The sequence below is a fragment of the Simochromis diagramma genome, unplaced genomic scaffold (genome assembly GCF_900408965.1).
Source record: "Simochromis diagramma unplaced genomic scaffold, fSimDia1.1 OVJJ01000387.1, whole genome shotgun sequence".
NCBI lineage: Eukaryota > Metazoa > Chordata > Actinopteri > Cichliformes > Cichlidae > Simochromis > Simochromis diagramma.
Genome location: NW_024387152.1, coordinates 5,063,807 through 5,077,710, shown reverse-complemented (window position 1 = coordinate 5,077,710; position 13,904 = coordinate 5,063,807).

Here is a 13,904-nt window from a genome sequence, read left to right as displayed (position 1 = left end):
CTGCGAAAAAGGGGGAAGGCCGTACATTCATCGACCTTGCCCTCCAAAATTGGCATGGATTGTCACAGCGAAATACTATCCACATTTCCATGCCGTTAGAGGGGAGGAGAGCGAGTAAAAAAAATAATCCCAAAATCCCTCAGTGGACACCCAATGTCTTGTTTTGGAGGGTCTGCGGTACTCCGAATTCTTCTGGTAACAGAAACCCAAAGTGAATGATGGACGTTTTCTATTATTAGCATCAGCAGAATCTTCCCAACCTTTGCTTCTTCCATGCTGCAAATATCACGTTGCTGATGTATTCCATATTAAATTACTGAGTTTTAACTGAGCTGTGCTGAGCAGTGTCTGTTATCAACAACCATAATGTGGAAGATTAGCACACACATGATGCCCACCTGTTGCCCAGCTCTGTTTTATGAAGGTCGCAGCTGTGATACTGAAACCGGTCTTTTTAAAGGCTCTCGTGATGTTCATACGGGGCTGCTGATATTCAAGAGTCATTCAACAGAAATAAAGCTGATTGTGACACGTTAATTTTAAATCCCCCCCAACACTTGTGCTACAGTGTCACCGGCCAGACACAGCATGAAACTCTCAAACTCGAACCCACTGAAACCCACCGAGTCTTGTTTAAATCTTTAAAAACAGATTCCACCACACGCAACAGTTGTCACATATCTGCTCAACCGAGCTATTTCAAGTTTAGCGTGACCCCGCAACAAGCCAGTGTGGACCACATGAGAGAAGTGACCTTAATGGTACATTTCCCCTGTTTTCATAGCAAATAGGCTTAAAAAAAGCCCCCAAAGAAGGTCACGGAACTTAAGATGCAGTCAGGTAGTCAAAATAGGGCAAACAAAACTAATGTTCAGTACTGTGTCTTAGAGGGATATTATACATTAACTAAGCCTAACTACACTAACACATCTTTTGGCAATCATTCACCATCTGCAGCCTACTGCCAGCATGCTGCAAGTCTTTCAGTTTTGGTCTCATGTTTATGCTGAATGAGGGAAATGTTGAGCGCAGCGGTGTTGTTGCTTCTTCCTTGCAGTTAAAACAAAAGAAGAAAAAGAAAAGCGATGACTGCTTTTTAAAAGACTGTCCGTTTATTCGGCATTGTGAAGGATTTAGAGCAAAAGTTATTGCCATTGTCTGTAATTCATGCACGGAGGCCGCTGGATTTTCTCATCATAGTTTTATTTCAACCTTTTCTGCTCTCCTTTAAGTCGGAGATTACTACAGCAGTTCAACCAGTTCTCACGCACAAACACATTTTCTGTTTTGGTTCCACATCTCTGACCAAAACTTCATCTTTTTTTTGTTGGGGTTTTTTTTTTCCAGCTTGACCTACAACTGCTCATTTTCGAAAGTGAGAAACGAGCGACGCTTCCTGCATCGTGCGACCACATGACTTTGTCCGTTTTCTTCACATCGTTTCAGATTGCGCGGCTCGCAGCGAGAGCAATTATTAAGGCGAAAACGATGCAGGTGCACATGCACGCCCAATAACTTCTAACGCTCTTGTATGTACAAACAGACAAACCACTTTAAGCCGCTTTCATCATCATTTTCTTTCTGCTGAAATTACCGCTGAAAGGCTTTCACATTATTAACATAAAAATGAGTCACACTGTGCCGGTGCCAGAGTCAAACGGTTTTACAGCTCTGTCGAACGCTGTCTGTTCTGTGTTCCAGCCGTCATCGCTGAGCAGAAACACCATGTTGGACCATTCCAGCTTATTGTCAGCCAATATGCCAGGCTTTTTCCCTGAAAGAAAATGATCCCGTTCCCCTCGGACTCACGTCAAATTAACTAAATTTACAGCTTAGCACTTAAGAACTTCTCCATTTGCCAAGAAAGCAGCAGCAGCAGGCCTCGGTTGCCAGTTAGCAGCGCTTCGCTGTGGCAAATGAAGTGGAATGAGAATTGCTCTAGCTTCTGAGAGAGAGAGAGAGAGAGAGAACGCCGGTCCATTTGACTTTTCTTTTTTTTTTGCTGTGAGCTCTCTCCTTTTGGATCAGAATTATAGAGTGATGAAAGGCTCCCACTCAACTCCGGAGACCTCTGGTCCAATTCTGAAGCGAACTACTTGAAGGGTAATGGCCGCGTGGCGGTGAGCCAGCCCGGATCAACCGTTTTACGCGCTTGTTTCTGGTCGCTGTCTGCTACTAGTTGTTTGCTCTGCTGGCAAAGTTGTGTTTAACTCTGCGGATGACTAATCTGTGGCGATGGGCAAACTCGAGGCAAAGTAAAACAAATAGAACACAATGTTTGGTATTTCTTAGTAAACATTTATGTAACAGGGCTGACAGGAGGCTCGTTTTTCACAAGCTGTTTAAAGGGCCTCAACGCTAATCTTTCCACTGGATTCTGTTTGTGTTTGTAAGATGACAACTGCATGTTTACCAAATAACATGTCCCATGTAACGTTACACCATCACTCCACCCTCCACAACCCCCCCCCCGACTCCCTTTGTGAAAATGTGTTCACTTCAAACAGAGCTCACAGAAATATGGGAAGTGCTTTTGTTCCCAGATAAACGCTGTGACCACGTTTAATTCTGACCATGACGGTCACATCTGAACTTACAATCGAAGACATGAACGCTTCAGCTATTTAAAAATAAATAAATAAATAATTTTCAGCATGTAAAATGCATCAGTGGTGGAAGCACCTGGCTCTGACTCATCAAAACGCATAAACGCAAACATTTTTGGAGAAACTTCATTTAAAGGCTGACAAAAGCTCGGCTAATATGCAACATTTATCTATCGCCAATGAAGTTTCCATCTACTTTGTTTTTTTCTACTCAAAAGCTCTTAGACAAAACACTGAATCCCTGCCTGTGACACGCCCTCAATAAGAGAAACTAAAAGGAATGAAGCTTTTCAGAGAAAGAAAGAGAAAAAAGAAGAAGAAAAATTATCTGCTTCATGACCATGAAGATCGAATCAGCAGTTTCCAGGCAGTTTGTTCCACTTTCTGTGTGAACTGGTCAAACTTGAATCCAGTTTTTCTGGTGTTTGATGTTAATAACATACCACCATTTGTTTGTTTTTACTAACTGAATGTTCCATCAAAACTGTGAGAAAAGAATAGTTTGTTATCTGTAGGTCCTCGCACACACAAAAAGTGTTTAAAGATGACGTTTTTCTAGATACTCCGCCCTCAGAAGAATGTGAGATCTGTTTATGGAAAGAAAAAGTGGAAAAAAAATGTTACCAGACCAGAAACAAAAACACATAGGTGTTGTGCAAGAGGAGCAATAATTCAGATCTGCTGAGCATATAGGGAAGTACATAAGAGCTCTGTGCAGGAGAGGATCTTTAAAAGATAATTATATATTTGTTAGTGCATGAAATCATGGAGTAGGGGGATGAAGTCAACGCTTGTTGCTATGTTGAAGAGCTTAAAAACATCCTAGTTCTCTTTGTGTGGTTGGCTGTAAATGTGGAAAATATAAAACGGATGGAAATCGCTTGATTTTTGCAGATCTTTGTAGAACAGCTTTGGTGTTTGATGTTTGAAACTATCTCATGTTACAAGTCAGACTTTCCTATGAATGCCTTTAATAGTGATTCTTCTGTACTCATGGAAACTTCACTCTTGGCTACAGTTCTGTTCTTGAAGTCTTACTCTTAAAGGGACAGATCAGCAGAAAATCACAAAATCAAAGCTACATGTTTTGCTCCAGCTTGTTTGTCCATCTAGATCAGCGGTCGGCAACGCGTGCCACAGTTGGCACGCGAAGGGTTAACTGATGGCACGACCATAGCTGGACTGGCCATCGCTGGACTGGCCATCGCTGGACTGGCCATCGCTGGACTGGCCATCGCTGGTGATTTTTTGTTTTTATGGACCGATGATTTTTTTTTTTTTTTTTTAGTAACCGTATAAACAATGAAAGGTGGTGAATTGGCCAGATGCTGGCAGATATGTAAAAATAACTCAGTTGTTTGGTGGCGGATATGGCGGAGCTGCCACAAGAGGCCAGGTGGATGAGGGAAAGGGGAGGCAGGAGGAGAGACCCGAGGTGGCCGCCGGTTCGAGTGTCAGGTGAACTGAACTTCAGGTAAGAAGTTATGACCTGCAGTCTGTCTGGGTCAGATATAAACCAAGTTTAGGTGGAGTTTATTTTCGTTGTGCTGAGTTTTTACAGTCAGTTACAATAACTCGTACTGCGTGCTAGCTAGCATGACAGAGTTTCTATACAGCTGGGTGGGTGCTATGATGTTACTGATAGTGAACTTTATTTTATTCACAAGGTTGGTTAGTAAAGTTGCCAACCATGCCATAAAAAACGGAATCGTCCCGTATTCAGAGAAAATATTACGCGTTTTGTGTTGAGCTGAAAAGGAATGTGATTTGTCCCGTACTTCAGCAAGAATGGAAAAAGACACAAAGCTGGATTTATTCTTCGTCTTTACGCTGCAGCTGCCTCTTCGTCTCTCATTCAATCATGAAACTGATCATTGATCAGCTGATCTCTCTTGTTTGTTTATCGCCAACTTTGCGCCAGAAAGAGGAAACCAGCGGATGTCGCGCTAAACAACAGCAGCACGTTTAAGCTTGATCAGCTGTTGTTAGAATTTATTTAATATTAATTTCTAGTATCAGCTGATGTTTGCTGGAGCCACAGCTGTAAAAGCTGCTGGTCATGATGTCGGTTTGGATATGTGGTGAGAGGGAAACATGAAGAGGAAACCAGGAGATGTCCTTACTGAATCATCAGAGCTGAACAGGTGATGGAGAAACAGGTTTACCTTTTAGGTGACATGAATGAGTTGAAGGGAAGCTATGAACTGTTTCTGAGAGACAAATAACACCAAGATCCTTTTTTTATGTAGCTGACAGCTGGTAACTGTGCAGGGGCGGGTCTAGCAAAGTTTTGCCAGGGGGCCAGGTAGGGCATTAACAGGGAGAGGGGGGCACAAAGAAATACTTTCTTATTCTCATTTAAAATGTCTCGCTTTTAATAAATAATTATCTGAAGCTTACAACCAAAGTTTTTATCTGATGTACAACGTTTAGAAATCATACATATACCAACAAGACAGTGTACATCACTGTCACAACAGCGTTTGTTTTCATTCAAAGGCTTTATGGCTTTTCCTATAATACCTGGTGGGCCGGTCTCTAGTCAAAATGCCCAGGCCGGTTTTATGTCCCAGTCCATTCCTGGGCACGACACGCAGTGAACTAATCTGAGAGGGTGCATTAAAAAATAAATGGCCGGGCCAGCGGTGCACATCACAAATTAGCTCGCATAGACACATTAGTTGTGCCGCTTCTTATGACGGCATCTTAGCTAACAACCCCAACTATCAGATTCAACTTGTAATTGGCTAAAAATCACTTAGCCTACTGGTGAGAGGGACGTTGCTAGCTGTCAGTTTTTTCAAGCGATGTTGAAATTTCCACATTCCAACACTTCAAATGCCTCAGGAGCTCTCCGCTCAGCGCAGCAACTGTTGATATACAGCGTTATTAAATTTATTGCTAATGCAATTATATGGCACATTGACTTCTGAGGAAATTTTAGATGGCACTCGTCATCAAAAAAGTTGCCTACCCCTGATGTAGGTCGTTTTGATGGAGATATCGGCTGCAAAAATGTTTGTTTTCTTTTGAACATAATGGCGCAGATGGATGGTAAGTGCCAAAAATACATATGAAAATAGCAGCAGTCTCATTCCAGATAATATGACCTGTTAAATAATAATTACAAAAAAAAAAATACAAAAATCAACTCAAATCTTGTGAGCAGTTGTCTCTTTCTACGGTCTCAATCACTGGATACTCAATACTGAACTGCACATTAAGGCAAATATCAAATCAACCAATCACACAACAGCAAATGAATGCATGCAGTCGTGCAGGCATGGTCAAGACAACGTGCTAAAGTTTAAACCGACCAGAATAGGGAATAAAGGTGACTTTGAACGTGAGATTGTTGGTGCCAGAAACAGCTGCACTGATGAACTGATACACTGGGATTTTCCCACACAAAAGAGAATATCTGAAAAAGAGAAAATATCCAGTGAGTGGGAGAAAACGGCAAAAGTCAGAGGAGCATGGCCGGACTGGTTTGAGGTAACAGTTATTCAAATAACCACTTGTTACAAACAAGCTATACAGAAGAGCATCTCTGAAAACACGCTGATCTTTGAAGCTGATAAGCAACAAAAGCAGAAGACCACACCAAGTGCTACTCATGTTAGCTAGTAAAGGAAACTAAGGCTACAATTTGCACGGGCTCACCAAAATTAGACAACAGAAGATCGGAAAAATGTGAGTCTTGACTTTGTGCTGTAACAGAATTTGGCATAAACAACATGAAAGCATGGATCCACCCAGCCTTGTATCTGTGTTTCAGGCTGGTGGTGCGGGTGTGAAGATATTGAGGATATTTTCATGGCACGTTTTAGGGGTTAGCATTGTTTAAACACAACACCTACCTGAGTGTTGCTCCTGTCCATCCTTTTGTGACCATCTACATCTGCGAACCCATCTTCTGAGGGCTGCTTCCAGCAGAAAGTATCATTTCACAAACCTCTATTAATCTCAGATGTTTTTTTTAAGCAAGACAATGAGTTCGCTGTACTCAAACAGGTCTCAATCCAGTGGAGCACCTTCGGGATGTGGTGGAACGGGAAGTTGGCACCATGCATGCACAATGTGCTGCTATCATGTCAATATAAACCAATGTTTCCAGCAGTTTTATTTTCTGAATCTATGCCACAAGACACTGAAGGGATAAGGGGTTTGAAAATACAAGAGGAGCTGCCGTCAGCTGATGACAACACATTTAATGTTTTTCTTCTTGCACATTATTCTTGAAGCTGAATGACAGACTTGAGATTTCTGCATTGATCTAACTTTTGATGCCAATAATATCATAGACCCAACATTCAAGAGCAACAGCAGCATATCTAAACAGAGCCACATAAGGCAAAGCCACATGTTTCTAAGGCCATGCATCCAATAAGGTCTTGTTAATGGTAAATTGGATGAGTGTGTGTCCAATTCTCCATTTCCTCAGAGGTGTCTCAGCAGCAACAGCTGCTACCAATGGCAAAGCAGTGTTTTTCACACAGCCCCCTTTTCTGCAATGTGACTTGGGTCTTTCCAAAATAAGCTCATACACATGCAAAAATAGATAAATGAACATCTATTGCAAAGGGCAGCGGATTTAAAGAGAGGTCTAACCGGGGCACAGCGCTGAAAGAGATGACGGAAACATCTCATCCCAAAACATAAACTATAAATGGGCCAATGAAGTAGTAAAATGAGAGGAGCAGACATGTCATACATACACGACACGCAATATATTATATACCTGTGGGCCCTATCAACAGGAAGCTGCTCTTATGACACAATGTGACTCAAGAAGGGTCATTCATTTTATGCAAAATGTTTCTCTATTTGTGGCCAGAGCTCAATTTTGCAGCTTCAGGATTTGCTTATAATAACTTTTCTTGCTACATTTAAGGCAGACGTCAACTGGTGTAGCTGAAAGTATGTCACAGTCTAAATCCGTCTGCTGTTAAGCTCTCATGAAAGACTTGCTCCAGTGTGCCTTGTATGGTGTATAATTTTGTGTATTTCTTTGCAGGTTTTTAAAGGTGTTTCAGCAACAACACGCTCACGGGAGGCAGAAAATCTTAGCATACTGCTTCATATGCACTTGTTTTTTTTTCCAGGTGTCAACTCATAGCTCCTCCCCGCTGATCCTGTGTCACATAAGTGGTGATAGACTGGATCTATGACTGGTAGATCAATATTGTTGCCTGATATGTGTCTCAGCCAAGTCACAGGAAGAATTTACAACTATACTGACCATATATTTCAGACCTGAGTATTGTGTAGTCTGGCTCTGAAGAAAAAAAGATGGTGCCACTGGACTTCAAACTGCACAAATATGTGAGAACAAACCGTGCTACTTCCATCTACATATAAAGACCATGATACTCTACTGCAGTTTCTCTCTATCTATGTTGCATTGACATCATCTGTCACGTGATATAAAAGACTACACTGACAGTTATGCTTCTCAGTGTAATTACACTGCCAAAAAGTTTGTATTAAATATACCACTTGAGTGACAATCGTTGAGTCAGTTCTCCTCTTTTGCACTTTGGGTGTTCTCAAGGTCCTGTGTGCCAGTTCTGAGTAGATGTACTCTTCCAGGATCGTAATCTCCCAAGGTCCATTGTCTGAATTCTGTTAACCAGCTGAATGTAACAAAATTCGCTACCTGGAATTGTTGAGTTACTCTCTAAGATATTGTTAGGTCTTTATTTTAACCCTGGAGAACCCATGGGGTCAAATTTGACCCCATGGTTTCCCTAGAAAACCAATGAGGTCGGCTCCCCCCCACCCTGGACCCCCACCAATTCGCATACCGCCAGAACAGGAGCACAGAGGATGCAGTCTCCATCGCACTGCACTCTGTCCTCTCACACCTGGACAACAACAACACCTACGCCAGAATGCTGTTTATAGACTTCAGTTCAGCATTCAATACAATCCACCCCTCACAACTCATCAGGAAACTGACAGACCTGAGCATCAGTTCCCTCATCTGCAAATGGTTACTGGACTTCCTGACCAACTGCCCCCAACATGTCCAGTTGGATAACCACTGCTCATCTACCATCACAATGAACACCGGTGTACCACAAGGCTGTGTGATGAGCCCTTTCCTCTACTCCCTCTTCACCCATGACTGCAGACCTGCTGATGGTTCCAACACCATCATTAAGTTTGCAGATGACACCACGGTGATTGGCCTCATCAGTGACAACGATGAGGCCGCCTACAGGGAGGAGGTGGATCGTCTGGCTGAGTGGTGCGACAGAAACAACCTGCTGCTTAACACCGAGAAGACCAAGGAGCTCATCGTGGACTACAGGAGGAATGCTGACCCACATCCACCCATCCACATTAAGGGGACGGCTGTGGAGCGTGTGAGCAGCTTCAAGTTCCTGGGAGTCCACATCTCCGAGGATCTCACCTGGACGACCAACTGCTCCAAGCTGGTCAAGAAGGCTCACCAGCGCCTCTTCTTCTTGAGGACTCTGAGGAAGAACCACCTGTCCTCAGACATCCTGGTGAACTTCTATCGCTGCACCATCGAGAGCATCCTGACCAACTGTATAACAGTCTGGTACGGGAACTGCTCTACCTCGGACCGGAAGGCGTTGCAGTGGGTCGTGAAAACTGCCCAGCGCATCGCCGGAGCACCACTTCCTGCCATAAAAGACATCTACAGGAAGCGGTGTCTGAAAAGGGCTGGGAAAATCATCAAAGACCCCAGTCACCCATCACATGGACTCTTCACCCTCCTGCCCTCTGGGAGGCGCTACAGGAGCCTCCGGACTAAGACCACCAGGTACCGGAACAGCTTCTTCCCCACAGCTGTCAGACTCCTGAACTCTGCCTCCTGACATCTGACCCACGTTAACACATGGACTGAACATACACACACCCACAATGGACAACTGTACCCTCAAACACACAATAATAACATGGACTGAACCACCACTCACAACCACTAGCACTTTATATAGCCTCTGTAGGAATTATATCTCACTTATCTTAACTGCACTACTGTATAGCTCTGTGTAAATAATCATTCTGTACATTTGATAATTTTTAATCCTACAACTGTTTACAACTTGCATAGTTCCCATTTCTGTATAGCTGTATATCTCAGATTCTGTAAAGTTATTTATTTCATATTCTGTATAGTTTTTCATATTTATATCCTGTTCATTCATAGCCTGTACATAGCTTGTACTCACTACAGCCTGTACATACTTATAGTTATAGAATATTCACAACATACTTCATACCGTGTACATTATAACATACCATAATAGACCCATTTCTGTAATATACTCACATATCTATATTATTGCTAATATATATTGTAATATATCTATATCACTAAAGCACTTCTGGATGGATGCAAAATGCATTTCGTTGCCCTGTACCTGTGCATGTGCAATGACAATAAAGTTGAATTCTAATTCTATTCTATTCTCTGACCCCATTGGTTCTCCAGGGTTAAATTAAAACCACCTTAGTGTGGTTGTTCATGTAAATTTTTTCTTTTGTGTTGTGAATCAACTCAGGTGAAGAAAAGATTTTGTAAGTACTCATTACCACGTGAAGTTGTTTTCAGTGGTTCAACCAGATTGGTTTTAAAGAATGAGTGAAGACGTATTTGTTACTTCACTATTACTATTACGTTCAAACAACAAGCTCCCATGGAAAATCAACTTTTTTGTGTTTTCTCGCTTAACGTCACAAGGAAATTTTTAAACCGCAGAAGCAAGTACATGGCTAAGTAAGCTAATCTACAGAAAACCCCAACAACATGTTCCTGTTTTTTTGTTTTTTTAAAAGACCAAGATGAAAGGTTTTACTTGTTAAGGATGCCCAGAAGCACTAGCATCAGCAAGCTAGGTAGCGGGCATGCTAACTAGCAAGTGACCACGAATAAAATGGTCATCAAAACGACTTCACCTGATTTTCTTTTCCCAACTGCACACAGTGGAAACAAATACACAGCTACCTATTTATACTATTGATTGTGTGTGAACAAAATGGATGTAGTCACCATCCATCCATGACGTCAGCCGCTGGTTAGCTGGTCTTGACTCAAAGCCTCGAGCTGAGATAAGCGAGGGCTGGATTTGACTACTCTAAACCATACCCTATAGAGCTCAACAGTGGTCCCCCGCTTTTTTTATGGGCTGTGGTTCTCAAAATGATTCATTTCCACTCTTGACGTTATGAAAAAATCCTTCGATTAAGAGTTTTTAGCTTTGAACCAAGCTAACCAGGACTGAAATGAATCATGGTCATACAAAAGACTTAAATGGGATTTTTTTAATACACACACACACACACATATATATATATATATTCCATAATACACCCCAAATTCACGATTCAAGATAATCACAGATTGAATTAGTTAATATTTATATCAATCTTTTTCATTACCGTGTTTTCTGGTATAACAATAGGTTTAAATATCTTTTGTAGTATGTAGTGTGTTTAGTGAAGTTTAGCTGTGTTATTGCTTTCTGACTACAATCACTGCTTGGTTGGTTTCAATTTCTGATTGTGGGTAGAGTAGTTCTTCTCCACAACATTGTAAGTACAATGTGAAAAACGTGGCTAGTAACTTGTGGTTTCTACAGGAGCAGAATTTATGTTCTGTTTTGGTCTCCACCAGTTTCTTGGTGTTCAGTAGTAAATGATGCCATGTTGAGCCAGAAATGATTCTGGAGTCACAACCAAAATTTGACAGTTAGAGTCAAAAAATCGAAGCAAATAAAGGCTAAAATGGAAAGAAGTTGAACTCCAGAGTTTAGTCAGCAATAATAAGTTAATCGTTAGGACTGTCTAGTTGATCCATGTTATCCTTTGTTAAAATTAAAATCCTGATAATGATGGCTTAATTCTTCTTTATTTTTCCACTCCAATAAATCAACATTTGCCAGTTTCCAGTAACTCATATGTGGCCTAACAGTAACAGGAAGCAACAAAGGTGGAGACAGGCAGAGCAGACCAGGAGCACTGTTTGTTTCAGTGACATGTGCCTGGAGGCAGTTTTGGCAAAGGGATGTGGACTTAACTGAAATGTACTGTGGATACCTCTCACTGTACCGACGTCTGAGGTCGTAACACATGGCGCTGTGGATGCTCTTTCATGTCAGCAGTCGTCGCACAAAGTGCATACAGTGCAAACACTCAAAACAACCAATCTCATGTGCCTTCGCTGGCCTTACTGATCTAAAGTTTTCTGTGGATTTCACACCTTTACTTTACCTCAGTGCAGTACACTCAAAGTGAGAACACACACGATTATGCACATCAACACCTTTTTTTTTCAGCTGCACCTAAAAAAGTACGAATCTATATCTCACACTATAAGTTCCTGCTCTTTTGACGTTTTAGGCTAATTTTGTAAATCCACTTGAACATGCACAATATTTACTCTTCACTACAGCGCACGTGTTCATGTGACCACACTTTCCGTTAAGCTTCAATTGTGGCTACATGCCTTTTTTTTTTGCATGCACTAAATGAGTTTCAGCGGATTAGCTATTTGTTTTAATGAGCTACAGGTGTCCCTAATGAAGTGGCAGGAATGTGTATATACAGTAGGTTGTGTTATCTGTTAGTTGCCCTAATCAGCTGGCATTTCTCTGAAGTGCATGGATGTTCTCAAATGTTAACTTAGTTTGTGAATTTCCTGGGACTGATATTTAACATGCTGCACATTTTTTCTTGCTTCCTGAGCCTTCTGTGTGGTTACAGTGGCTGACCATTATTATTATTATACTTTATTCTCATTATGCATGTTCACCCACTTTGGTTTCATGGCTAGCTGCTAGCTAGTCTTTTTCTCTCCCAGCTCTCCCTCGTTGTCTATTGCTGCAGGATTGGGGAACAGGCAGGCAGTAAGTCCAGGACAGACAAATCTCCATAAATCCTTCCACAGTGGCTACCCTCTTCAGACTACACTGTACAATATCTGTCTTCATCTTACGAGTGCACAGGCCCAGCCACCTGCTTTTCCTCTGCTCAACCCCCCTCCCACCCCCCATGCTTTGTGAACTTAATAAAAGCTGCCATTAAGCAGCGCTTCATCTGTTTGGGCCCTAATCTGCCTTATAGGCATCATGTGACCACATATGCAGTGCACACCTGTCGTGTATGTTCCCAGCCTCAACTGTTGCCTCTCCACGCTGCTCACACACACACATACACTCACTCAACCTGTTCCTGGCATATCAACCAAATGCTTGTCAGTGTTGCCTGGCACAATAACACACACACACACAAACACACACACAGTTGAGGCTTATAAAACATAAAACTCGAGGTTGTTTTGTGTGAAAGCAGAAGGTATGAATCTGCTCAAAGATGCGTCATACACATGTTTTAAAATTCAAAAACACACTGACACCGGAAACAGGCCTAAAGTTATTCAGTATGGGTTTTTTTATTTCACTGAGTGAAAAGCTCAATGTTTGCATAAGACATGCAAAAACATAAATATAGAACAATGAAGATGAACAGCACTGTATCCAAGTGGAAATAAGCAACACGACGAGAATGAATAGTAGCGCTGAGGGCAACAAATTGAAGTAGAGACTTTTTAAAAAATTGCTTCATTGTCTACTTTTCATATAAAACGTCTCATAAATTGAGCCAAATTGAACGCTAACGGGAGATGGCTTTTAGTCCAAAAGTGCAATATATTTTACAAAGTCTAAATTGTTGCTCTGTTTATCCACTACTCTGCAGTAAGAAGGCTGCTTTCATATTACATTTTTCCAGCAGTGGAAATACATCTCTGTTTACCCCCCCCCACACACACACACATTTTTTATACCATCCTTTTTACTCTGTTAATTAAAACAGTAAAACGATCTGTCGTTTCAGCAGCAGCCTATGCAGGATTTGGAGGTCGTTTCCGTCTGGTTTTTGTGTAATATAATTTTCATGTTTATTCTTTTTTTCTTTTTTTTTCCTCTGGTAGATTATATACAGGATACCAGCTGGCAGACAGATGGTGATGCCTTTACCCGTGCTTTTTTTTCTCTTTTTTTATTAAAAAAAAAAAAAACATCACAAGGAAGAGAAGGACTAAGGACAGGAACAGCTGTAGACGAGGGGACAGAGTCAGCACACTGGCCACTGGGTGACATGAAATATTGGGAGGAGACACCAGCACATGGCTTAAAGAGAGAGAAAAAAAAGTAATAATAATAAATGTGCCCTGTTACCAGTGAGCAAGACACAGAGAGCCATCTTGTTAGCAGTAGCAGACCTCTAAATCTCAGTAATGGTCCTCGCTCTGATCCTGTT